Source organism: Ursus arctos, unplaced genomic scaffold (genome assembly GCF_023065955.2).
Source record: "Ursus arctos isolate Adak ecotype North America unplaced genomic scaffold, UrsArc2.0 scaffold_11, whole genome shotgun sequence".
In the NCBI taxonomy this organism is placed as follows: domain Eukaryota; kingdom Metazoa; phylum Chordata; class Mammalia; order Carnivora; family Ursidae; genus Ursus; species Ursus arctos.
In genome coordinates, this window is record NW_026622775.1 from 59,707,677 (window position 1) to 59,731,031 (window position 23,355).

Here is a 23,355-nt window from a genome sequence, read left to right on the forward strand (position 1 = left end):
TTGGTGGGGTCTCTGCTTAAGATTTTCTCTCTCTCTTGGGGCACCTGGGTGGCACAGCGGTTAAGCGTCTGCCTTCGGCTCAGGGCGTGATCCCGGCGTTACAGGATCGAGCCCCACATCAGGCTCCTCCGCTATGAGCCTGCTTCTTCCTCTCCCACTCCCCCTGCTTGTGTTCCCTCTCTCACTGGCTGTCTCTCTCTCTGTCAAATAAATAAATAAAATCTTAAAAAAAAAAAGATTTTCTCTCTCTCTTTCTGTGCCCCCCCACTCTCTCTCTCTCAAATAAATAAATCTTAAAAAAAAAAAAAAGAATCACAAAGTATCTCCACTCATTTTTGTACTTGATGCCTTTGTGTGCACGGTTATCTCTTTCTGGAGTGTCCTCCATTTCCACCTGCAGAAATTCTTCCCGCTTTCTTGTGTCCAGACTATACGTTACCTACTCCTTTGTGTTTTTCTTGAATGCCAGGATGCATATTACCTCTTAGTTTTCTGAGCCTTTACCATGGTTCTTTCCTAACATAACTTTTGCTTTGTAATAGAATTATTTGTGTGTAAATATACCTGACTAGATAGTATGGAAGTCTTGGTGATAGAAGTGTCATTCATTTTTACTTCCTATAGCATAGCTTCTTCTTCTTTTTTTTAAATAAAGATTTTATTTATTTATTTGTCATAGAGAGAGAGAGAGAGACCACAGGCAGGGGGAGCAGCAAGCAGAGGGAGAAGCAGGGTCCCCACTAAGCAAGGAGCCTCATGTGGAACTCGATCCCAGGACCCTGGGATCATGACCTGAGCTGAAGGCAGGTGCTTAACCGACTGAGCCACCCAGTAGTACTGAGCATAGTATATTCTCAACAAATATTTGAAAAATTAGCCTCACCAAAGAATCTATAATATTCTCTCAAGAAAGAAAATCATACTATGATGCTTTTAAACCCTCAGAAAGAGTCAGGTTGTAATACACACACACACACACACACACACACACACACACACACACACGATAACAGGAAGCAGTTAACTGATAGGACCGATTAAGAAATTAGAAAGTTTAGATGGAGGAGTTATTTTCAGGGTGTGTAGAACCCCCCTTTCCTATGTCTTATAGAAGCTCCTGCTTCTGTTATCCCAGCCCCAAATTTCACAGCCATCATATTCTTTAGAGAGGATTCAAGTTTCCACCATTAGAGCCATTCAGAAGTTCAAGAATTAACATAGAAAACCACCATAAAATGGGTTCATGTTAAATTAGGCTAGAGATAACACCAACAAGCAATAATACAAGTGGGACATGCCTACCCCTAAAAGACAGGGTTCTTAGAGACGGGAATGAGAAAAAGGTAATGTTTTGAGAGAAACAAATCATGAAAGAACTTAAACTGGTTTATCTGAAAAGCAATCAGAATGTGGACCCTACTTGGGAGAGGGTAATTCCATGAAGACTCTGAGTTTCACCTTTAGCTAAGGACTAAGGACAAAAGAATAAGAAAACTACAAGTATAATATAATAGGGTTTAATCTTGGCCTACTTTAGAGGGTCCTTTCTTGGCTTAGAAGTTTTATAAAATACATTAAATTATACATTATCATTTTTAAGTTCTCTAAAACTCAGATAATGCTTTTAGGAATTTCAGAACTTAAGAAATACATTCAATATCTAAATAATACATTCAATACATAAATAATCAATAACATCTAATGAAAATGAAATCTTGCATAATAAGAATTTTATGGCCTACTTCCTATTTTTACAGTATCAAAAGTTCTACTTAGGTATATTCTGGCCACGGTGGAGTTACTAGCTGTAGATCAGCCCTCCCTGTGTAAACATCTGTTACACTGGACAAAGTCTTTGCAGGCGTTGGACAACAGGGAGTGATTCTGGAGAGAATGGAAAGTCATGAGGTGAGTGTCACGATCGTCAGTTTCTTTCCAGGAACAATTTCCAGGTAATAGTACAGAGCGGTGGGGTCTGAGCAGAGCACGCAGTGGTTCCTCTGAGGTAAGGAGGCAGAGATCAGGATTTGGGGTGGAGAAGTGGCTTGAACCTGCGGTGTGTGTCATGCAGAGAAGGAAGTGAGGCAGAGAAAGGACCATACGGATGCATGCGAGGGTTTTCTGTAAGTCTGTGGCTGAGGGCTAGCTGCACAGAAGGAAGGCAAGGTCATCTCAGGCTTAGTAGAGAGGGGCTAGTACGGGACTGGGAAGAGAAGAGAGGAATTACAGAGGTGGCAATTTTCCAGGAAGGTCTGTGTCAGGGAACATTAGAGTTCTGGACTCGCAAGCATGGAAATATCCTATAAATATTTCCTCCACACCTCTGGCATCTAATACAAGAAAGAACACATCTCAGAAGTACGAATTATGACTTAGAGGAAGATCTATCTATCCTACACCTTCCCAAACAAAACTTACAACAAACTCCTACAAAAACCAAAGGGAGAGAGGGTTTGGAGGTTGAGTCTTGCCAAATTAGAAAGACTTGGGAATCAATGGAGTCTCTCCACGGTTCTGTATAATAAAACAACATAAAATTCAAGGCTATAAGTGAGAAATTGGACTGTATGTTAAAACAGGCATCCCAAATTTGTCAGAGGAAGATAGCAGAATCTATAACCTCTTTAATGTATTATCCATTACACGAGATCTAAAAGAGAGAAGAGAATGTGATCCATAGGAAAAAAAAAATCAATGATATAGAGCATTCAAGAAAAAAATGAATATTAACCTATGCAAACTTTTTTAAAAGATAAAACACTTCCAACTCATTCTATAAGGTCAAAATAACCCTGATAAAAAACTTCACAAAGACTTTTTTTTTCAAAAAGAACATTACAGACCAATATGTCTTACAAACATAGACACAAAAATCTGCAACATATTATCAATTTAATCAAGCAAATAGGGGTTTTCCTAGGAATATAAGGTTGGTTTAACATTTAAATATCAATCAGAGTAATTCACCACAAAGAAAAATCATGTGATCGTCTTAAAAATGTGGAAAATTCATTTGACAAAACTTGACGTTCGTTCATAATAAACATTCTACAAAATCTAGGAAAAGGAGATCGCTTTCTCAGTCTGATAAAATGGCATCTGTGAAAATCCATAGCTAACATTATTCCCAATAGTGAAAGATTGAATGCTTTCTCCCTAAGTTCAGGAATAAGCTTAGTATGTTCACACTTAGCACTTTCTTTTTTTTTTTTTTTAAAGATTTATTTATTTATTTATGTGACAGAGAGACAGCCAGCGAGAGAGGGAACACAGCAGGGGAGTGGGAGAGGAAGAAGCAGGCTCCCAGCAGAGGAGCCTGATGTGGGACTCGATCCCGGAATGCCAGGACCACGCCCTGAGCCGAAGGCAGATGCTTAACGACTGCGCTACCCAGGCGCCCCCACTTAGCACTTTCTATTCAATACTACAGTTGAGGATCAGGATTTCAGAGAAAGCTGGGCTGATCGAGAGATGAGATACTTGGGGAGGGCTATAATGTCTTGAGACTATGAAATATGCATAGACAGAGAGGAAGCAGGAACAATTTGAGCAAAGGTTTAAAGGCAGAATAAAGCTAGCATAATGGTAATAAGTTAGAATCATAAGTTAGGTGTAGGTAAAAATGTAACTTCTTGTTCTTATAATTTATTTATTTATTTATTTTTCTGTAGGATGCATTTTATTATTTTTTTAAAATAATTTTTTTATTATGTTATGTTGGTCACCATACAGTATATCCTTAGTTTTTGATGTAGTGTTCCATGATTCTTTATTTGCTTATAACACCCAGTGCACCATGCAATATGTGCCTTCCTTATAATTTAAATCAAATTTTCTTTATGAGCTCTGTATTAGTTTTCTATATAACATGACAAGTCACCACAAAGGTAGCAGCTTAAAACTAAATGCATTTATTTATTTTATTTTTTTTATTTTAATGTTTTTTTATTATATTATGTTAGTTACCATACAGTACATCCCTGGTTTCTGATGTAAAGTTTGATGATTCATTAGTTGCATATAACACCCAGTGCACCATGCAATACGTGCCCTCCTTACTACCTATCACCAGCCTAGTCCATTCCCCCACCCCCTCCCCCTGAAGCCCTCAGTTTGTTTCTCAGAGTCCATAGTCTCTCATGCTTCATTCTCCATTCTGATTACCCCCCCTTTCTTTATCCCTTTCTTCCCCTACCGATCTTCCTAGTTCTTATGTTTCATAGATGAGAGAAATCATATGATAATTGTCTACCTCATGCATTCATAATCTCAGTTTCTGCGGGTCGGGAGTCCCGGCACAGGTTAACGAGGTCTTCTACAGAACTACAATCATGGTGTAGGCCATACGTGGTTCCTCATCTGGAGGCTCTACTAGAGAAGAGTATTCCAAGCTCACTCAGGTTGTTGACAGAATTCAAATCCTTGTGCTGATAGGGTTCATGGAGCTTTGGTTCTTCAAAGCTACCAATAGAGAGAGATATTGGAAAGTATCTGCTAGCAAGATAGGGTCATGCAAAATAATATAATCACAGGTGTAACATCTCATCATCTTTGCCATGTTCTCTTGGTTTAAGCAGGTCACAGATACCACCCACATTTGAGTAGGGGGTGTCAGAAAGGGCATGAGCAGCAAGAGACAGGCAACATGAGGGGCCACCCTCAGGACTGTCCACCACAAACCTCCACTTCTGCTTATCCATAGAAATCATAAATATAGCCATTTCTAGGTGTTTTAATCACTTCTGGCTCAAAACAATCTCTTTGGGTGAACTTATTCAGTCCAGTATGATTAACCACTTATAGCCCCTGTCAGAGGTTTGTCTCATTTTCTGAGTCTATCCCAACTCTTCCTCTTGGTTTTATTACTACTTCATGGAACTCATGTAGGAGTAAGCCAGAAGTGACTAGAAGGGGAGAGAAAGTAGGGATGACAGTGAGAAGGACAAAGCATGTGCCTCCAAGGCCAAGTGTAGGCCAGAGGAAAAAGCGGAGCTGGCCACTTCTTAAGTCAGGCCTGTATTTCAGCTTTGTGTTGGCATCACAAAGCTGTTTTATTAGTCTTCCTGGGCTGCCATAAGAAAATACTGGATGGCTTAAACAACAGGAATTTATTTCTCATAGTTCTGTAGGCTGAGAAGTTTAAGATCAAGGCACTGGCTAATTTTGTTACCTGGTGAGGGCTCTATTCCTGGCTTGCAGATGATGACCTTTTCACTGTGTCCTCATGTGATGCAGAGAGAGAGAAAGAGAGAAAAAGAGAAGGGGGTGGGGGGGAGGCTCCCTGGTGTCTCTTCTTAAAAGGACACTAATCTCACCATGAGGGCTCCATCCTCATGACCTCATCTAAACGCAATTGCCTTTCAAAGACCCCATCTCCAAACATTACTACATTGGGGATTAATTTTTCAACATGTGAATTTTGGTGCTGGGGGCATAATTCAGTTCAAAGCTGCTGCTGATATCCTATTGGCTTCTTCAGTGTGGATAAAGTATGATTTGGGGTCATTCATTTGCCACATTAGATATTCTTGGGGAACTTAGGTGGCCACCACCATAACACCTCAGCCTCCTGGCTTCTGTGGTAGATGATCCTATTGGGATCATCTTCTCTAATGGGGGATCCATCCCATGTCCCACAGACTATGTTGGTGGAGTGACTGTACTGCAGGGTAGAGACTGGGGAGTTTGAAGCTGGCAGACCAGTTTATCCCCCCGGCTAACTTTTATGGCCTTCTCTAGGCCCACAAGAAACCTAGGAATTACCATCATTCCAAACAGGGCACCCCAGAAAACCAACGGCAATCTGTATCCTCTCCCATCTCTCTATGCCACACCATGTCTCTCTGAAGTCTTTCTTCCACATGCTGGTAGTGCTGGATAAGCTCAGCTTAGCAAAAGAGACAAGAGTTAGGCACTGGTCCCTATGTTCAGAGTCACCCCCAAATATGTAGGGACATTCTCTTGGAGACTCTCTCGTCATTTGGAGATGACTGAGCAGATGATGGTGGCAGCATACATAAACCCTTCCTTCCTTCTCAGTTGCTATTCTTCCCAAACTCACCTCTAGTTCCTTGTAATAGTCTATACTAATAACTTGCCCTGAGTAGGGAGAACATTAGTTCTTTAGGCTGACATTTCCTCCACAACAGCTTCTTCATCTGCCTGGCTGGTTCTTTATTAAATCTAACAGTTGATAAACTTGTTGTGTCTCAGCAGTACGTGATGCGTGTGAGGGCTGGTGGGAATTAGGACCAGGTTGGATACACTGCGGGAAGAGAAGGAGAACATGTGCATAAAGTTATTGTCATAAGTAAACATTTCACATTTCAACATTTGGAAAGTAGATTTGGGGGGGGGGATGAAGAAATCAGCATAAAGGGAGCAAGCTGGATCCATGAGACTGGACATACAACAAGGACCAGCCTGGGGTTTGCCTTCAAAGTCTGACAGTGAATTAGATGCTATCTTGGTTTTTGCTTGTAGTGGCCGTCCTGCCCATCACTGCTTCCAATGGTTTATATTTGGAGGGTGTAGGAATGGAATTACAAACCATTTTAGAAAAAAAAATTGAGTAGAGAGTCAATTTTTCAGACTTGAGGGAAAAAATTGAGACATAGAGCTCTAGTAAGAGTTGGTAGTCTCTTTTCTTAACCTCCTTCCCCCCCTTTTAAAATGATCTTCTTTTTAACTTAACCTTTTATCATAATTTCTCCATTTATTTCATATTTCTCCATAATCTCTCATAGGGATAAGGCAAATTCAAGGACAAAATATCTGCTCTATGTACGACATAAGGGATGCATGCTGATTTTGATATGGCTAAATGTGTTGGAAGCATCAACTGATTTGTGTACCTTCAACCCAATGCAGAGCTAGAATAAGGTTTCGTTTAAGGAAGCTCCATCTGAAGATGATGAGAATCCTTTGGTTATGGAGCAGTGATTTTGGGAATTCAGCGATCACATGGGCACAGTGAATAATATATATCATTTATTATTGATTATAGAATAAGAAGAAGATCAAAGAAACAAGCTTTATAGGTGTTTTTTTGTTTGAATAATGCTTTATCTAAAAGCTTGGAATTTTGAATACAAATAGGGAAATTAAAATAACCACCCCCTCTGTAACAAGAGACAAAGATTGTCATTAAGAAGACAATCCAACAAGAAGACATAACAATTGTAAGTGTTTATGCACCTAACATGGGAGCACCCAAATACACTGATACAATAATAGTAGGGGACTTTAACATCCTACTTATATCATTAGGTCATCTAAACAGAAAATCATATGATCATATGATTCTCTCAATAGAGAAAATATTTTTTTAAGATTTTTAAGTTTTTATTTATTTTAGAAAGAGAGAGAGAGCATGAGCAGGGGGAGAAGCAGAGGGAGAGGGAGAGGGAGAGGATCTCAAGCAGACTCCCAAGTGAGCACAGAGCCTGACACAGAGCTCAATCTCATGATCTCATGATTTCACGATCATGACCTGAGCCAAAATCAAGGGTCCGATGCTTAGCAACTGCATCACCCAGGTGCCCTGAGATTTTTTTTTTAAGATTTATTTACTATTTTAAGTAGGGGAGGGGAGAGGGGCAGAGGGTGAGGGAAAGAGAGATTCCCAAGCAGACTCTCCCTAAGCACAGAGCCCTACATGGGGGCTCGATCTCATAACTCTGAGATCATGACCTGAGCTGAAACCAAGAGTCAGACACTTAACTGATGATGCTCCCCAGGCACCCCAACATCTCTTCTGGAGTCCCTTGTGGGGTCCCATATTAGGAGACAATGGATTTTTTTTAATTGATTGGATTTACTAATCACTTCCTCAATAAGCCAGGAAAATGAATCGCCCCATATCTCAAAACAAATGTACAGTAACTTTGGTTAATATTTTTTTTAGTAATTTTTATTTTGTTATATTAGTCACCATACAGTACATCCCCAGTTCCTGATGCAATGTTCCATGATGGATTTTTTTTTTTTTTAATCCCAAGGCAGGACAGAAAAAATTTCATTTATCACTGGAGGTGAAACACCTTCAATGAAAAATAAATTGACTCAAAAATTTTGGAGATTAATGTTTTTTAGGTGAGTTTCAAATATCACCCTTGGAGCCTGTCAATTTATTCTTCAATCAAACATTTTATTGAGTGTATGCTGTTTGAGTATGAGTAGAAGTTTGCAAGGGTTGTGCTACTGTAATAAACTAGGCGGATGGATCCATGGTAAGAATGAACAGAAGGTAGGAAGAGCAGTATTGCTTTACTCCTTGAAACCACAGTTTCTCTGGTGACATCTAACATTGCGCCTAATACTAAATGGTGACAAAGACATAACAATAATAATTATTTTTTATTTGGGTATAGTTGACACACAATGTTACATTAGTTTCAGGTGTACAACTTAGTGATCTGATAACTTTATACATTATGCTGTGTTCACTGCAAGTGTGGCTATCATTTGTCCCATTACATTGTTATTGTGATATCATTGACTGTATTCCTTATGCTGGGCCTTTTATTCCCATGACTTATTCACTCCATAACTGGAAGCCTATGTCTCCCACTCCTGTTCACCCATTGTGCCCAAACCTCTACTCCCTCCCCTCTTGTTCTCTGTATTTATAGGTCCAATTCTGCTTTTTTGTTTGTTTACTCATTTGTGGGCTTTTGCTTGTTTTTAGACTCCATTTATGAGTAGAATCAGATGCTATTTGTCTTTCTCAGTTGGACTTATTTTAATTAGCATAATACCCTCTAGGTCCATTCATGTTGTCTCAAATGGCACAATCTCATCTTTTTCATGGCTGCATACTATTCCTGTGTGTGTGTGTGTGTGTGTGTGTGTGTGTGTGTGACATCTCCTTTATCCATTCATCTTTTGATGGACACTTACAGAGCTTCCATATCTTGGTTATTGTAAATAATGTTGCAATAGACATAGGGATGCATATAGTTTTTTGCATTAGTGTTCTCATTTTCTTTGGGTAAATACCCAATAACAGAATTATTGGATCATATGGTATCTCAATTTTTAATGTTTTGAGGAAACTCCATACTGTTTCCCACAGTGGCTGCATGAATTTACATTCCAAAATGACAATAAATAGCAAGTATTGGTGAGGATGTGGAGAAAAACGAGCCCTTACACACTGTTGATGGGAATGAAATAATTATTAATGAATAAATTGATACATATTTATCAGTAAACATGATTCAGAACATCTCTCTCTCTCTCTCTCTCTTTCTCCCTGCCTGCCTACCTCCCTCTCTATCCTCTTTCTCTTTGGAAAGTTTGACAATGTTTCTAGTGCGCTTAAGTCTCCAGAATTTTGAGTTTTGTTGAGTAGTTCACCATGCACATGATTGGGATACTCTAAGGTCTTGATACAGAAGTGTCTTCTCAGCTGAGTGTCCAGTCTTCTACATCTGTAAGGTGAGGTCCTTTGCTTTTATATTTTAAAATCTTAAATCTCTTAAACCACTTTCTAGAGTATGTAAGCTAATTTTAGATTTCATTCATTTTAAACTTATTCAGTAAATATTTATTAGATGCTTCCTATGAGCCAGATTCTATTCAAGAATCTTGGAACACAGCAGTGAGAATAGCACCAATATTATCCTTCAGTGAGCTCCAGGGAACTTACAGTCTAGTCAAAAGGAGGATGTAAATTAAATGATGAAGGGAATCTTGAAAGCAGGGGTGTCTTTTGTTTATTTTCTTCTCCGTTGTATTCCATGTGTAGAAGGGTTTCAGACAGCTAATGAATTGCTGTACAGTCCATGTTTGTTGAATGAATTAAGGAGAAAAAAAAGAGAGAATAAGGTTATATTAGAGCACATTTAAAGAAAGAAGAGAAGAGAAAGAAGAGAATAAGAATGAGGAAGAGGAGGGGAAGATGGAGGGGATGAAGAACACCACCTGTGGGAACGCCTCAGTGGCTTAGTTGGTTAAGCAGCCGGAACTGACGAAAATGCCTCTTATTCACATATTTTTGAAGTTACCATATATGTTACACACAAAGGAACTCATTTAGAATGATAGGCATATATTTATAATGAAAGGTATAGATTTTTGGAAAGCTGCAAATCTTGGAATGTGAACTGCATTCTTCAGATCCCATTTTTGCTTCAATCATCATACCAATGGCTCTCACAGAACCATGGTGATTCTTGTAGGCAACTGTGGCTTTCACAGTCACAGTTCCCAGATCTGTGCCACAGCCTGTCAGGTATGCCCCCACCGTGCCCCACGTCATCCTTGGCACACGTTTTGGCCAATGCCACGTCTTCCCTCCAGGCAGCCCCTTGTTGAATTGGAAGTTCCCCTCTCGCATTTCTCGTCTGCAGTCTAAATGATGTCCTTATTTCCCAGTCACAAAGCAGTTCAAGTGGTGCCTTCCTTTTTCTCTTTCAGGCTCTTCTTACTGCTTGTAGGCTCCTGTAGGACAGAAAAGCCCACACGTCTGTTCTGTCACTTAACTCTGTGATCTGGGGTAAGTTTTAAGGCCTCTTCTACCCTGTATTTCATTATCTATAAAATAGCAACAGTTACAACAAAAATGCTTCTCCCAACCATTGTGTCTGTTTCTCATAGCATCCCTACCAGGTAGATGCTAATATCATTTCCATTTTCAAAATAAGAAAACTGGACCCACTGAGGTGAACTAATCCACCCAGCGCTACGCAGCTAATGAGTGGTAGAGGTAAGAGAGATAACGGTAGTAGGATCTGGCCTCCAACAGCTCCACAGTACATGTATTAGCTATCATGTGATCATAAGAATCCTTTCTTATTGGTTCTTGTGAGTTAAACGAGATGATTTTTGTGAAAAGCTGAACATGGCGCCAGGCACACCATCAATTCTCGATGACTATAAATTTACTTTCTTCTACGTTCAGATGAAGAAAACAGAGAATTTGAAAAAAGGATTTTTGTGTGTGCACGTCTGATCTGTGCTTTGTCCTTGTTTCAGTATTTAAACCTTAACGTAGTGAAATAAATGGAATGTCATGTAGAGAATTATTGTGTTTTGTCTTGTTTCTCTACATAGCTCTGCACTATTTCTATGACTGAAAACTAAATTCTGTGTAAATCTAAGTTTCCCTTTGAATGGATTACAACAAGTGGAACTGACTTTTCCAATTACCTACTCAATTGACCTGGTACAAAGAAGGTTAAAGTTCCCACCTAATATATGATCATTAAAGCTTTTCATGTAGCTTTTCAGACAAGGCAGTCTGGGAAAACCCTGACACAACATCATTCTCGGTGCCAGACTGATAAAGCTTTTAGCATTTGTCAGTTACAGGAGAAGACAAGATATTAATTAGATGTACTCCTTCTCTTGGACAACATGGAAAGAATCTTCTGTTTTTTAAAAAAAGAAACATGTCAGATAATAAAAGGTAAATATAGGGTGGCTTAAATAATATAAAGAATCTCTCTTATAATACCAGAACTTTGAAATCTGTCATATAGATTTAACATATATAGACATATATATCACATAGATATATGTCTATATATGGGAAGCATGCACTGAGCAATATTTTTTCATCATCACTGTTAATTTTATGCTTGATGATTTCACCCAGGATGATTTCCAATGCCTGGTACCAGCTAAGGTAAATTAAGAAAAGAGGTTTTGGGGAAAAAACATCACTTACCTAGAGAATCAACTTCTCAGCTGCCACACACCTCTTCAACTTCGTAAACATTTTTTTTTGCCAGTTTCCGAAATGTTGCAGAAACAAACAGTGAGTAAATCCAATAATTGTCCTCTAAGATTTTAGTCTTAGTTGAAATCAATCATGTAGGCCATTTATCTCCTCTTTTTCCTCTGCACCAGCCCCCGCCCCCCACCAGACCAGTGTGGGCTGGTCACTTGCATGGCCTTCATCCACATGTGTTTCAGTTTGGGGATCCTTCACCATAATTGATGAAGGATTATTTTTCTTTTTCTTTAAGACAGCTACACAGCACGCTTTAGGAACTGGGTTCCACAAAAGGACTTTAAATTCCATCTTTTAAATATTTTATAAGTTTTTTGAATGTTGAATTCTATACATCAGTATTCAGAGAAAAAATGTCAGCATTGCATATATCAGATCAACATTTTATTCTAGAGCACTAATTCATTTTTCTTTTATTTAGAGAACTAGCTACTTAATTATAAAAATCATGTTTTGTATTGTAGTATATTATACTGAAACCCTTAGGAAGGTTTTATTTATTTTTTTTTAAGATTTTGTTTATTTATTTGAGAGAGAGACAAAGAGAGCAAGGGCAGGAGCAGTGGGAGACGCAGACTCCCTGCTGAGCAGGGGACTCCATCCCAGGACCCCGGGATTGTGACCTGATGCTTAACCAACTAAGCCACCCAGACACCCCCTTAGGAAGGTTTTATATTCTTGTTAACTTACACTGTGGTGTAAACCAAACTGGATTGGTTTCTTAATTTACTTCCTTTTATGGAAATTAAAAAAAACAACAACCTTGTTTTTGTTTGTGAGTCTGGTTTTGCTACAGAGTATCCGATTTTAGTGTATATTGATAGTTCCAACGTTGAAAAATAGCCATTGCTAACCTTTCTTTTCCTCTTTCCCTCTCTCACTCAAAGAATAAACGGAGACATAGAAGATTTAGGAAAACATCTAAGAAGACATGTGTAGAACCAGTAGTCATGATAAAATCCAGATTTTCTACCTTTGGTAAGTGCTCTGTTTTAATTATATTCTAAATCATATGAACTCATGAAGAAAATACAGATCATGGCATTTTCTTTGTATTTTAAAGTATCCTTTTAAAACATTATTTTTGGTGCCTTTGTCAGTTACAGGAGGTAGTTGCATATTCATACATTAATAAGGTGTAATATTTAATTATATCATTATTTCCCTTCATTTTGAAGGGCAAAAATCTTTCTGGACCTTGGAAATAGGGCTTGGAAATGAGAGGCGAAATCTTAGAATACCATCTTCAACTTGTGCTAAATTTTGCAGATCTCAAGGTATTGCGTGCCACGCTGCCATGAAATATTTTATGGAAAACAGTGTCCTACTACGTGTAGGTTAGTGTCAGCTTGGAATTCATTTGTTAGCATTATAGAGTGCAAATACTTGGAGGAACTGCCAATGTGCTAAACTAGCCGTGAGTCATGAATCCTCCTGACCCTTGAGCTCATCTGGACTTATCTTATCATAAACCAGGGGGGAGCAGAGATTGTGAGGCTCCTCCCACGTGCATTTAGATACATAGGGCCAGCTCTCTTGGTGGGGCTGATGCCCAAGATAAGTGCTAAAGGTGACCGCTTGTGGCTGTCCTTTCTGGGGAAGAACTCTGTAATGCGTTACACCCAATATCCGCTTGCAATGATGTCAAGATCCACAGTTTGGATTATCAGCTAGGCATTACTCACAGAGTTTAGAATTGTGCAAGAGACCTTATGTCCTCATAGAATGAGGAAGACTATTTTAATTCTAAACATGCTTCGATTCAGGATTTTTCTTTAATGCCCCCATGTGTCACACTTGCAATTGCTTCAGTATAAGGAGTCAATGGCCAGCCTTGGACTTTGGATATTGTTACCCAGAAATGCGAAATCGCTAGCTCTTTCTGAACTATGCTGAAATAGAACTTTAGCTTTACTGTACATGTTTACCATGTTTTTCTTTTGCCAATTGAAGGAGACACACGAGCTTAGTGTAGGCTCATGCACAGGTTTTATAGGATGTCAGACAAAATGATTTTTTATTGAGGAAGGGTCAAACGAGTTGTGTTTTCTGTTGTGTCACACTATACAATATGAGGGCCATGTTATAAAAATTCAGGGCTCCCATAAGAAGGCAAAGGCTAAGAATGGTGATTTAAGACTACATTATCCTGTTTCTAATTCCTTCTCTTTCTTCCTGCGGAAATGTAATTGCAGAAGCTGGGAGAAGGGATTGGAGCGTGGGCTTCTATATCTGCCTTGAAGAGAGTCGTAAAGTCTGTTTTATGAGTCTCTCTCTAGCCTCGTTCTACTTTTCCAAATTAAAGGAGACAATATGACAATTTCACCAGGCTCTGATCTTACATCTTAATTTGCAAACTCAGCAGCAATATCAGTATCTGGTTTAAGTAGAGCAGATAAAAGTGTTGAAATTAACAGCTTATCTCTAGAAATTCAGTAAAGTGTTCTATGTAGTGAAGCCAAAGCCATTTTTTAAAAAAAGAATATCTTTATTACAGAAGTTATTATTTCTTAAAATTGATGTACTCCATGTCAGTTTCTTAGTTTGGACAAACGTTCCATGGTAGTATAAGATATTAGCAGTGGGAGGAACTGGGTGAAAGGAATCTTCACGCTGTTTTTACAACTTTTCTGTAAATCTAAAATTATTCTAAAGCAAATTGATATATACATTGCAAGCTATTATATGTGTCCTAATACATTTGTGATGTGACAACCTAAAGACTGGGAAGCAAATTCACGGTGCCGTATTTCTGTGTCAGATTAACTGAGGGCTTTCATGGTATAGACTGTTGCCCATTTCCATGATTTTAAGAACTAAGAGTATTTTGTTTCTTAGCATACGTCATGTAAAAGGGCAACGTGAACTTGTCTGAAGCATATTCACCAACTGTTGTGTTTCTAGTCAGGCCAAACAGCCTTCACGTATTACGTGAGTTCCCTTCACCTGCGCAGGCTTTGTCAGAGAGTTGAAACCACCATGACCGACAGTGTCTCTTGATTATGGCTTCAAAGGACCACCCACTTCTGGGGGTGAGAGGCTAATTCTGACTCTCCAACAGGCCCATTTTAGACCTTCGGAAAACAAGCATTTCATTTAAATCTTCCCAAACAGAACGGAGCTTGTTAGTGGGGTTCTAGCATTTGGAACAGAGTCAAGATTAAACCTTTGTACTATTTAAACAGAAGAGAGATGAGAGTTTACAGTTTATCTCATCAAAAACAAAAACAAAAAAAAACAAAACCCCAAAAACACAAAAAAACCAAACAAACAAAAACTTCAGTGAGAAAAAAAAAATGTGTGCGAACTTCACCATAGCTATTCTCCATGTAATGACGTGCCATTGATCATCTGGAGAGAAAACTTCCATCCTTTGACATGCAAATCTGTATACAGTGCTTCTGGAATCGAAATCTATTCCTTTGTTGAAGTGAAACATTACAAATGAAAACCAAGAAATGCACTAACCTGCAGAAAGAAAACAAATGTATTGCCAAGACTTCACAAATCACAACGAATTGAGTCACAACAAAACTTCAAATAAAGGAAACAATGTGGTAATTGGGCCCCTTGTCCTATATAATACGCTTGTTGGCATACATTATGGGTTTGCTATCTTCTAAGAGTATTAAATCATTGTACAAGAACATTGCCAAAAAAACTCTTCATTTCCTTTTAGTGACTTCTTACTGCCCTCAGTGGAAGTTTAATAGAAAAGGAAGGACATGATGTAGTTTTAATGACAGGAAACCCATAGCCTTCCAAATGAATAAATTCCATCACTGGCTGCCACAAAGTGTGCTAATTATTTCCTTTGATAAATTAAAAGCTGTAAAAGTCCAAAGTATATAAGCATGTGGTTTACAGTTATAATCAACCTGTCTGCATCACCAAAAGTTCATATTACCCTCATTATTTAATAAGCATTGCATTTATTTTTTTATTTCAGAAGATTGTATCAAAAACATGTGTTAAACCTTTACTGATTTGACAGATTACTAAATAAACTAATTAACCATCTTGTTTCTGAACTATGGGATCCTAAAATCAAGTATTACTCTATTCCCCAATTCCAAACTTTGAGGTTGAAAATAAACTATAAAGTAAATATAAACTATATTTATGAAAAGATGAAACAAAATCAAGCAAAAGCCACTCATATTCAAAATGTATAAAGGAATTGCAATCTTATACTTGATTTTATTAATTTATTTTAAATATCACCAAAATCAACTTTGGGAGTGCAATAGAGCAATTAGTTTACTCAATAAAATTTATTATGTACCTCTGTATGCTCTATATGAATTTATTAACTACACAAATATTTATTTAATATGTTCCGTGCATTCTGGGGATACAGTAGTAACCCAGATAGCCTCCCGTCCCTGCATTCATGGAGCTTGCCATGTAGTGGGAGAGCCATGAATGTGGGGATCATACGACTGTAAACTTGGAAATGAGGTAAGGAGGTTTGCAGTTTAATGAAAGCCTACTGACCATAGGGAGAGCTGTCCATATCATAGAGCTTAGATTTTCTCCATGGAAGGGGGATCAAACTGAAATAAGAGCAATGAGCTGAAGAGGACAGGGAGAATTTCAGGCAGAGGTATGGCATATGCAAAGGCTTTGTGGTGGGACTAATAAAAGACCTTGTGACATCAGGATAGGGAACGAGGCTGGCTAGCATCTAGCTTGCCCACCAACAACTTTGCGTACCTTTTCTTTCTTTCTTTCTTTCTTTCTTTCTTTCTTTCTTTCTTTCTTTCTTTCTTTCTTTCTTTCTTTCTTTCTTTCTTTTTAAAGATTTTATTTATTTATTTGAGAGAGAGAGCGAGCATGCAAACAGGGGAAGCTGCAGGCAGATGGAGAAGCAGGCTCCCTGCTGAGCAAGGAGCCCGATGCAGAACTCAATCCCAGGACCCTGGGATTATAAATTGAGCCAAAGGCAGACATTTAACCAACTGAGCCACCCAGGCGTCCCAATCATGGACCCTTTCTTCAAAGTAGATGCAGACTGTACATGGATTGTTGAGTGGAGTGCGGTTGCATTTCTTTCCCCATCACCACCTTGCTGAATGGCCAAATGCAGGCTATGATTGCACAATACATATGGCAGCCCTGGGAAAGTAAAGCAAGATAATGTAATGGTGGGGAGGTAGGAAGAGGTCAGTTGCTACAAGATGCTATAGACTGAATGCCTGTGTCCCCCCAAAATTCATGTATGGAAACCCAATCCCTAATGTGTTAGTACTTAGGAGAGGGGCTTTGGAGAAGGGATTAGGTCATAGGGTGGAGCCCTCATGAATGGGGTTAGTACTCTTATAAGAGGTTTCTTGCCTCTTCTACTGTATGAGGAGACAGGAAGAAGACAAGATGCCATGTATGAGCCACAAAGCCAGTACTCACCAGACACTGAATCTGCCAGTGCCTTGGTCTTGGACTTTCCAACCTACAGAACTGTGAGAAATAAATTTCTGTTGTTTATAAACTACCCAGTCAATGGTATTCTGTTACAGTAGACTGAAAGTGCTAAGACACAAGACTTTGCTGCCTTGTAGCAAATAAAAAAGAATGGTTTCTACTAAGCTTCATATTAAATGAGCTAATTTTACAACTTTAGTTTTGCACCGTTTCCAACATTTCTCAAGTTCTAACTCTGAATAGCTCTTTGACTAAATTGAACATAACATCTTGCCTTTGTCTTGTCTTTTGCATTCAAACACAATACCTGTTGTATTTTCAACCATTTACTATAATTCTGTTCAGACTATCTAGACTAAGACATTGAATGTAATTTAGTAGACATACATGTGTGGTTAAATCAAGGCTTCGTAATGTCTTACATCAAGGTACTGTGGTTCTGTTAGAATTTAAAGGATATTATAACAGTGTCTTATAAAAGAGTTGTAGAGTAAATCAGCTATGAATCCATGCAGTCATTCATTCATTTATCCTTTTTTTTTTTTTTTTAAACTCGTAAAAGTTCATGTTAGGTCTACTTTTATCAGGATCTGTGAGAAAGAGTAGAAGACTCAAGGAATCAGTCCTAGGCCCTGTACTGATTCCTACTGGGGAGATCACCTAAATAGCTTATTAAGGAACAGATATTTAGGAACAATAAGACTCTGACAAAGTATTAAATAAGGGGTGAGGGAAATCATTCTGGGCAGAGACTGTAAGGAGTAAGCCTGACAAAGAATGGAGGAGGAGCCTTCCAGATGGAGAGGTCAGTGGGAACGAAAACAAGGAAGGAGAAAAGCATGTTGCTGGAGCATAAATGTGGGGAAGAGAGAAGCAAGGGCTGACACAGGATGGTACGAGGGGCCAAGTCAAGGGGAGGCTTGAACATTAAGAAGCTTAAACTTAACTTTTTAGAGATGGGAAGCTATTGAAGAGTCTTGCTTCTTCTCTTGGGATCCATCTAAGGAGTCCATATGTATCTGGGCTTAAGGCTTCAGATCAGACTCTGTTCTTTACTACTTTGCCATGGGTCCAGCAGGTGTTTCACAAGTGTTTTTCAGAATGACATAATCAGGAATATGGTGGAAAAGCTGTTTTGTAATTCAGTTTAGTGGCTCAGATTTGCATTTTAGATATGTCACTGGATGTCCGGATAGAAGAACAGTTTGGCAGGGCCCCAGCTCTAAGCACAGATACCAATGAGGAAAGCGTTGCAGTTGTCCAGGGGATAGAACCTCAGCGAAGACTCTTGTGGTGTGCAGGAAGAGAAAACAAAAACCTGAGAGGAGTATGGGAGATAAAAAACAAGCCATGCTCACTGCTTAATTGAATGTTTGGAGTAAGGTGTGGGGGGGAGAGAAATCAAGGATGACTCTTAGCCTTCTAGCTTGAATAGCAGAATAGAATGTGAAAAATCAGAAAAGATAAAGACATCGAAAGCACCAAAGCATTCATACACTGAATTAGGAAAAAATTTGGTGCAACAGGAAATTTCAACAAACATCGACTTTGTTCTTATCCATATGGAACCGCATTTAGTGACACGTAGTTGTTCGCAGCGCTATTAACAAGAAGTTTTTCTTTGGCAGGATGATGGTCCTCTAAACAGGCAGCTTCTTGGCACTGTCCAAGACAAACCCTTCCTGTAGCAGATTCGGTGCGTGTTCTTTTACTCTATCTATACATTCTTTCTTGTCATTTCAGATACTTATTAATCACACCTAACCTCTGCGTATCTGCTTTCTCTTCTCAGTTCTAAATAAACCTAATCCTTTAACTTCCACTCAGAGACTTTATTTTGCAAACTACGAAATCACTTTGCTTCTTCTCTTGGGATCCCATCCAGGGAGTTCATTCCTCAGTTTCAAGGCCTTAAATCAGACACATTTTCCCGACATTTCTACGCCTTGCATCCAGTAGGTGTTTGATAAGTCTTTTCAAAATGATAAAATCCTGAGGATGGTGGGAAGACTGTCTAGTAACTCCCACATGCTAGAATCCTATTTATTCCAGCTTTTTATCAGCACATTTTTAATCATTAACATGGCATTGGTGACTTCTATGTGATCCTCTCTAATCCTGTCTTTTGTTTATGCTGTATTTGCCTGTGACCAGGTCTTATCATCATTTCTGCACAGTTTGTTCTCCCCTTTTCACTTGTTCTGATTAAGTTTTTATTCTCATTATTTCTGTTTATTTTCAAGGTCATTTAAAATTATAATTATCTTCTCCAAGTTGCTAAGCTTCCCACTCAACTTGGTGCCACTAGTAATTTACTGAGCTCCTCCCAAATTCATCTGTGCCATTAAAGATGTTATAAAATATTTCTGGCTCAGGATGAGTCCTATGAAAACACACTCATGCTGTCCAGGCTGATATCGCATTGTGGATAACTGTCTCTTGAATATTTTTCTAACAGGTTTATGCTCTTAGCTAGTTGCAAAGAAGCTTAAATAGTAGTGAACAAAATAACATACGTCTGTATGGTATTATAGAATCCCCCACCATAGATCATTTAATCTGTTGCTTAAATAACCCTGTAAAATAGGAAGAAGAAGGTTTTCTTAATCTCTATTTCAAAGGCATAGAAGCTGAGATTCAAGGTAAGTGGCTTGAATAAGGTCACTCAGCTAGCAGCTAGTAGAACCAATTCTTAAATGCATATATACTGGCTTCAAAACCAATGCCCTTGCTACTCTACCATGCTGAACCACACTGTTTATATATTAATACATGGTTTAAGATTAAATTAAGATCCCTTATTAAAAAATTCTGACTACTCCATTCCAACATTGATCTTCCTATTCTTTTAATACTTAAGGCATAACTGGTCTGTACAACACAATTCAATTCAACATGTACCAATTGTTCAGGAAGTGCGTAAGGCACTGACCTAAACGCTGAAGGGTACATAAAATAATCATGACACTTTCTGAAGGAGCTATCTTAATAGATATCAAGGGGATAGACAGTTGAATCTGACACCAAGAACCACAAGCATAGAAAAAAATTATAGGGTGTTAGGTAGCATCTATTTATGTGAGGTTTTGAATTTTTATGTTTATTGTTTTAAGAAAAATGGCTCATTCCTTGAGAGCAGATTCCATGTAGTCTGTATCTGCATCTTCTAATCATACATAGCAAGTTCTGGGCTAATAGCATAGATTTTTAAAATACTTGTTGAACTACTTTGCTGATTGCACTCCATATTTACTGAATTCCTACTACGTGTCCAATGCTGTGCTAGGTATAATGTGGAATGCAAAACTCTGTCTTCAGCAAAGGGAGCACTAATGAAAAGGGTGTGTTTGGGAGATAATTAGGACACACCTTGACCAGACTAGACTCTTGATTCTTGACTAGAGTTCAGGTTTTGAGGTGAGGAGAAGGAGGAAATAAGCTTGGAAGGATCAGATTGGTCCATAGTATAGAAGACCTTGAAAATCAAGCAAAAAAGGCTAGACTTGAGTGATAAACAAGAAGTATAATTTCCATATCAAATAAATCCATTACCAAGGATGAGAAGAAATTTAAGATTATATCATCTATTGCTTCCTGTGTGGTAATGTAAGTATTCCAATTCCTATTATTTGAGAAATAATAAAATAAAAAAGAAGCTCTTCCTACCTCCTTGAAATGAAATATGTTTTCTTCAGTGTTCCTTTGGCCCACCTGTCTAGACATTCTTTATCTAGCAGCACCTTCATGGCATCCTTCTCCTTCTTCTGGAATCTCAGCCCTGCTTCTTTTGCTCCTTTTTCCACACATGTGTTTTTCCTGGGGCTGATGACCTTTTTCAGCCATCATTTGTGTTTGCAAATGATGATTAAAACCATTATGTTTTCAGTCCAAATGATTTAAGTTCTAATAAGCTACTCATTTTGTCATTTAATCAATTGACCCATCCATTCATTTGACATGAATGGGGAAGGCAAATGACATGGAAGAAATCTGGATTGTGTGGGCAATGTAAAGAATACAAAGAGACAGTTGAGGGCCCTGAGAAGCTTCCGAGCTAGGAATGCATTACAGTGCAATACATTCCAAGCTTCTTGTATAGCCTAACAGTTAAGAATACCACTATAGCATGTGGTTTACTCCCTAAAGTAAAATGTAATTTAAAATATTTAAACATCTCATTAATATATTCCTGATACAGTGAGTGGGGAGGAAGAGGGAGAGAACTCTCAAGCAGACTCCCTACTGAGCACAGAGCCTGACATGGGGCTCAGTGGCATGGCCAATGAAATCATGACCTGAGCCGAAACCAAGAGCTGGAGTCTCAACCAAGTGAGCAACCCAGGCACCCTGCTAATTGTAATTTTAAAAAATCACACTGGAAGTAGTTTGGAGCACAGATAGAGGAAAGAACCAGCATGTCTAGAGGTAAGTAGACCAATGTGGAGAGAATAACCTTGGATGTTGTTTGGATTAACTTCATGTTACTAAAGGAACAGTCTCTGTTAAGTAGTGAGCTCTTAATGAATGTAGCTTCTAGAATTACTACTACTGGCATTATGTTACTCTTATTTGTATTACTGAAATAGTTTTGGTGAGAAATGAGAAATGATTAGAACATATACTAGAGTTTCAGAAGTAGGGGTGGAGAAGAAAACCCAGATTCTCAAAAGTCAGCTGGGTTAGGGTGTAGGAGAGGCTAGAATTAAGAAGGTGTTTTTTTTTTGTTTTTTTTTGTTTTTTTTTGTTTTTTTTTTGTTTTTTTTTTTTGTTTTTAGATGACAGGATAAGGTAGAGGGAGAGGTCTAGAATGTGCTTTGAAACTTTGAATCATGGCTCATTAGTAGATTGTGATATCAATCTAGAGGGTTATGACTGGCCATTAAAAAAAACCCCAAATAGAACAGAATTGAAAGGTTCACGAGTAATTATTCTGCAGAACTTTTATGTGGCTGGCATAAGTAAGGGCATTTTCCGCGTGTCTGTGGTGTATCCAGGCACTATGTTTAGCACAGGTCTGGAAGAGTCTGGATGAATACAGTCCTCCAGCGGCAGGGCAGACAGCTCAGAGAAGACTAGCGCTCAGGTTCCTGAAGCCATACTGGTTCCGAGGGGGAAGCTGAGAGAAGCCATGCTTATATCTTTCCTTCAAACCTGCGTATTAGGTAAGAGATCAGTCCTCTTCATGGATTAGAGGTATGAAGAAAGGACAGAAGTATTGTTTGTTTGTTTGTTTGTTTGTTTGTTTGTATAGGAAACTCATCCATAGGGAGCAAAAGGAATTCAGAGTATGTGTTCCTTTCTAATAGATGATTTACCTTCCTCCAATTTTTGATGAGGTTATTGTCATGATTTTTATTTTCATAGAGATTGGCACTAAAATTGACATAAAATGGCAGTTTTGTGAATTCAGAAATTCAACCTGACATCACAATTCTAAGATCTCTGAAGAATTTTTGCTTCCATAAGGAAAGAGTATCTTGCTTCAGTGAGAGCACATGAGTCTTTTGGTTTTCTTCTTGCTTTTAGTGTCTGAACAGTGTTTTACTGCAGGCAAAGACTATTCTAAGACTCTGAGGTTGGAAACTGAACATAATTTGATTTTTAAAATAATTTATAACTGTCTATCATGAATGTGTATCTCCATGTCAAAATTTTAACCTGTGACATGGACCCAGATTCTCACTGAGGAGAGTCCATATCTCTAAGCTAATGGAGCCACTAGGGCACTGCAGTGGGGGAAGGAGGGAGACAGTGTGAAACTCACTAACTGGACCATTAAGATTTCCAGTTTTCAAAGCCCTAGGATTTTTTTTTTTCTCTCTCTTCTTCCCAATCCCAAAATACAACCACTTTCAAACCTTATTAATTCTATCTTTGAAATGTCTCTTGATTCTGTTTTATCCTTCCTGTTCATGCTACCACAGGGCATAGCATAAATTCCCGGTGCCTGGGTCATTATGCCCTGCTTCCACTCTGCCTTCTCCAGACAGCCCTTCCCTAGACCCATAGGCCCGTCTTCTCAGCGGCTGCTTCCATGGGATTGCTTGCCTCGCTCAAAACCCCTTGCCTGGGTGGCTCATTCCATTAAGTGGTTGCCTCTTGCTTTCATTTTAGGTCATCATCTCAGGGTCCTGGGATTGAGCCCAGTGCTGGGCTCTGCCCTCAGCAGGGAGTCTGCTTGAGATTCTCTCTCT

At 38.7% G+C, this 23,355-nt stretch overlaps 1 long non-coding RNA gene across 1 annotated transcript; it reads left to right on the forward strand.

Moving 5' to 3' along the window:
- Positions 1 to 1,857: 1,857 nt before the first annotated feature.
- LOC123002113 (uncharacterized) lies at positions 1,858 to 22,310 on the forward strand. Its single transcript, XR_008958673.1, has 8 exons — positions 1,858 to 1,908; positions 9,300 to 9,441; positions 10,423 to 10,501; positions 10,603 to 10,711; positions 12,628 to 12,718; positions 18,790 to 18,857; positions 21,360 to 21,586; positions 22,156 to 22,310. It is a non-coding gene; the product is annotated as an uncharacterized LOC123002113 (long non-coding RNA).
- Positions 22,311 to 23,355: the final 1,045 nt, after the last annotated feature.